This window comes from Lepisosteus platostomus, chromosome 2 (genome assembly GCF_059453375.1).
Source record: "Lepisosteus platostomus isolate fLepPlt1 chromosome 2, fLepPlt1.hap1, whole genome shotgun sequence".
Taxonomy (NCBI): Eukaryota; Metazoa; Chordata; class Actinopteri; order Semionotiformes; family Lepisosteidae; genus Lepisosteus; species Lepisosteus platostomus.
This window is the reverse complement of record NC_142612.1, coordinates 69,081,411-69,086,687: the sequence shown is the minus strand read 5'-3', so window position 1 is coordinate 69,086,687 and position 5,277 is coordinate 69,081,411.

Sequence of the window (5,277 nt, the reverse complement as noted above, 5' to 3'; positions counted from 1 at the left end):
ATCAGCTTTGCGCGACCAGAACTCCTCCTGCTGTCACGCTATTGGCTCTAAGCACGGATAAATCTAAATATGTAACTCCAATGGAGGAATAAGCCTGCGGGGGATGAATAAAGAACAAAAGACCTGAGACTTTTTTTGTCCTCAGGTACAGTGGAAGAAGCGGCAGTCATTCATTGTCTTCAGGGTTATTCGTGAAGCGAACTGCATATCACGAAGATGACCAGTGAAACGACTGCTTGCGCATCTTAAAGCCTTGCATTTTCTGCACAAAGAACTATATAAAGTATACTGTAGATCTACTGTAGGAAGGTGCAGGGACCAACACATTGCATTCTTATGCAGAGTCGATCTTTGTTTCATTCGTAGTTGCTGCTACAGTATCTGCGTGACTTTATAAAGTTAATTTAATAGCAAGTATATATTAAAAAAACACCAATTTAATCGTACACGCGTCGAAACACGAACGCAATGCAGAGGAAATGTATGATGTAGTTACCTTGGTAACCACTCTATAGAATGCCAAGCCTCAAAGCTCGTGGGGAGTCCTACAGTATGGCTTTTATGGTGATCTAGAGATTAAGCGGTTTCCTAGTTCAAATAATTACTGTTTGTTTGATTATTCAAAAATCACAACAATCAGAAACCCGTGTACAATTTGAAAACTGAAACAAGACATTGACTTCTATTCTAATTTATATTCTATTACTTAGTTACTAAGGAAAGTATGGCAGACTGACGTTCAAATGTATAGGAACAGGCTATTTTAGAAAATAATTCTACTCTAGTGCAATTTAGGTAAATTAGGCGTTTTGGATTTGTGTTGTGGAGCAAACATTAGAAAACACGCGTTGTAAATGAAAAACCACTAGAAGCACCAACGGTCAAAGTAAACAAGAAATTTGTCAAATCAAGACGACTTGTGCACTTGAGTGACCGAAAAACAAAAAACAAAACTCAATTTTTTCTTAAAAAAATTGATTTACAACTCTAAGACAAGAGGAAGGGTGAGTGTTTGCAACAAATCCTTTAAAGGTCAGCTTTACCTCCACACAAGGAGAAAAAAGACGTGTGAATCAAACAGCACAAGAGCTCCAGTGTTACCCTGTCAGGAACAGACCAGTCACAAGGAGCCAGTCAAAATGCCATTCCAGGCCATACAGCCAAGATTGTCTGAATGCACAGCTCTCTATCTGACTGGGATGACAAACTGAAGTGGTTTTTGGAAGAAACCTGTCTCCTGATAAATTGTAAAAACAAAGAAAAATAAAAAGTAAGAAATTGTATAAACACACCATATTACGTGTATATACAGGTATATATATATACTGCATAATATACTGTATATAGTATACAGTATTACACTGTACAAGTATATGCAAAATATGCTGTATATAACACTGTATATATATATACTGAGTGACATTATATATAGGGATAATTAGTGTGATTTCAACAGATTGGTGCACAAATTGAAAGTGGTTGATGTACATTAACTGGGTAGCTGGCTCCCTATAATAATTTAAATTGACATCATATTTGGGCACTTTATGCGATGAAGGGTGTTGTTCTCAAGTCCCTGGGTTTCACAGGCTTTGGTGTAGTTTTTTAAAAAACTAAAAAATTCATAACTGCCACTTCTGTAAGCCAACTAAAAGGTAATTTATAAAGATGCAAACAAAAAATAAAGGTTAGCTGTAATTAATAAACCCTCTGCCTTGCAGATGGATGAATCTCAAGACCCAACAAAAATGTTGATTTGAGATGGAATTCAGACCTGAAACATTACAGTACATTTGCTTTCAAAAGACAAGGTCTGTCAAAACACCTTGAGAAGACTTTCTCATTGCAATCTTTTAATGAACACATTCAATAAATAGTTGAAAAGGGGAAGTGTCAGAACTTGCAAAGATAGTGTCTTCAGTTGCACACACTCTTGTATGTACAGTATTAGTTCTGTACTGAATCTGAGTCCCGGTCCAATTATGAATACACTGCACAAGACCAGTCAGTCACAGCAATGTGAACCTTCGACGGCTGTAACTGCTTTAGCCTCGAGAGCCACATTCTTCGTGATTTTCTATGCAATTTTGCATTGTTGCTTGATTTCACTTAACATGGGTTTTGACCACACTTTCTATGCACAACTGTGGATCACCTCCTCTGCAAGTCAAGAGAAATGACCTGCAAATCTAGTAACGTCCTTAAAATCATGATTGAATACTGATATAGTGTGAAATATAGAATAGAAATGGACCTGCATGCTAATTGGATGAGTTACCTTGTCTTTAACTACAGTTTAAATGTATATAACCAATTGTAAGTTCTAAATAAACTTACTTGTGAGTACAAACATTGAGTAGCTGAGTATATTTTTAATCATGAAGTATTCAGACAATCACATTTCAAACAAGGGAATTCAGTGAAAGAGTATTTTCAGCTTGTGACTATGGAGCTCTTGTACTGGGGAAACACAAGACAAAGACCAAAGTTTTTTCAAGTCCACAAAGATCTTCTTTGTGCCCTGAATGCAGAGGTAAAGTGAGAAGCCATTTTCATGACCAACGACAGAAGTGTTCCAGCAGCCACTGATGAGAAAGTACAGAAACTGGGGGAAAAAATGAAATGGCTGAATACGAGTGGGATCTCTGGATGAGGTGCCCTTTCTTGGATCAGAAATACTTTTTCTAGATTAAAATAAAATACATGTAAGGTGCTACAGGTTGAGATAGATTACACTGTGTATTTGAAATGTATGTTAACACTGGACTGTATTCATAACAAAACCTTGCCAGAGTCTGTTTTAATATGGCAAACAAGAAGGGACAGGCAGCTAACTTTAGGCCCCAGCAGGAACTGTTAGCAGGGCTGTTGCTGCTCTGCTGGAGGCAGAGTCTCTCCATCTGGTGTAAGAATGTGTCTGAGCCTTTTACCTACTTCTCCTGATATAATTTAAAGTGGGTTTTGCAATAATTTTCTATGCATGCTACTATGCTGAAAGTACTGGTGTGGAATTTTCAGTTTGATTAACTTGGAACTGGATATTTATAAAAAGACCAGGAAAAAGAACTTGGGAGTTCCAGGAAAAGTGGCTTTTTAAATTTGATTAGTGCAGAATGAAGCGGGATCAGGGTGGCATCATGACACGTTTTTTAGTCCTGACGCCTTACAGCTCTAGAGTTCAAAATTCAATTTGGGTTTGAGATGCCTTCTGTGTGGAGTTTGCATGTTATGATTGTCTTTTGAGTGGATTTGACCAGATGCTCTGCCTTCCAAAGGCATGCTGAAAAAAAAATTAAATCAAGCTCCTTGGTGGACTGGTATTCCATTTAGGGGTTTATCCTGATCACAAATAAGATTAGAAATAAGATTATTTTTTATATTTGAAGATAAGATCACTTTATTGGCCATATACAATTTATTGTATTAGGAATTCGTCTTTTTGCATACCCCAACTTGGTCTCCATGAGACACACAGGCAGGGAGAGAAGCTTAGGGTCAGAGCACAGGGTCAGCCATTTATTTATATGGTGCCCTGGAGCAGTTGAGGTTAAGGGCCTTGCTCAGGGGCCCAAAAGAGTAGGATTCCTCTGCCGGCCACGGGATGCAAACCGACAACATTCCAGCCACATTCAGAGATTCTTAGCTACCACCCGAAAGTGAGGTTACAATCTTTTTTCTGACAGCAAAAAGAGGAAGATGTCAGTCTTCTGGATTTTATCAGCTACAGCTAGACAAACATTTGAGAAACATTTCTATTTTAATATTTAGCATGTAATTATCTCCAGATTTGCCAGATCCACCATTCCAGTATGTTCTACTCCTTGAGGCTGTTCGTACATAAGGTGAAAACAAGAGGTATTTTTCAAGTAAAGTAATTCTTTCTGCTGGAATCAATTGATAGAAGAATGTAGGCTGTTTTATTTCCTAGTTGGCTGATAGTTTGGAACGCTCTCGTTGGTTGTCTGCTTGTGAGCAACTGAGTACACAGAAAAGACCTAGTGAACTCAGCTGAGCACTGTTCAACTTTCTCTAACCTTTCCACTGAGTGAAGCTATTGTGGAAACAGGTGGTATATGGCCCCCTTTTGTGAAAGCTGCATGCTGGCACGATTCCCCAGTTGGGATCTGGTAAAAAAAAAAAAAAGCCAGCCATTTTCAAGTTAAGCCTGACATTTTTTTTTCACCTTACATGGGAAATCTTAGCAGACTGAAACTTCATGTGAAATGTCTAATTGACATCTATTGGAGATATACTGTAGGAGTGGATGTGCAGGCTGGCTCAGGCAGCTACTTGAAGCACGTCTCTCCATGGCTTTTGGCACTTTTCCTTTCTGCTTCTTAAAACTACCCTTCATCTGTGCTGAAATAATACTGCATCCTGGTAGATGTTCTGCGAAACGTCTGGTTTATAAATTCACGTCCCAATCTCTTTTGACGTACTGTAGTTTCAATCATGTAATCACTCAGTCCAATGTGTTTGCAGTTCAAGGCTGAGTAAAGAAAGGAGCTGGGCCTGATTAAGGGGTCTAGCAAAATAACCTAATAAGGGCATATACCCCATTCTATGATCTATTATAGTGCTCACATCCCAGATCGTGTTTTTATGGTGTATTATTTAAAAACACAACTAGAATGGCAAACTCTAGCTTCGGTGGGGAAGGGTGAAAACACTAAAAAAAATGTGTTCTGTCACAGGCAGCCCGGTGCTGGTGATTGGAATGGAGATTAAGAGTTAAGGTGGGATTTTGGGACAGCAGGGACATGAACCAGCCTTGTTTGACTATGTTTTTTCTAAAGTCTATAATATGCTGGTATACAAGCAGCACATTCTGTACATCCCCCACACTGTTTGGAGATGCTCTAGAAAACTAATAGAGAATGAAGGCCATCACGCACAGCAGGAGCACTGAACAGGAAGTCTGTACTATGATCAGTATCAGGACAGCGTAACATCAGGAATTCATCTCGCTCTTTCAGTTTAAAAAGAGCTATAAAGATTCTTGAGAGATCTATGTTTTAATGTTATTATGTATACTTATCTGAATAATCTTCTCACTTATACTTTGAAAGTACTTTGTACTTTCAGAAACAGCTTCTAAGAAAGTGTATTGTGTTTCAAGCCCTAATCAGTCTGTGATATCATTCCTAGCCTACAGGTAGCTTCTTGGATAACAGGATTTATTTAGGTGTTTTGTGGAAACATAGTGCCGTAACAATTAGCCAAATTGTTTTTAGGAAATTGCAATTGTTTCTTTCCAACATATTTTGTAAAATTCAT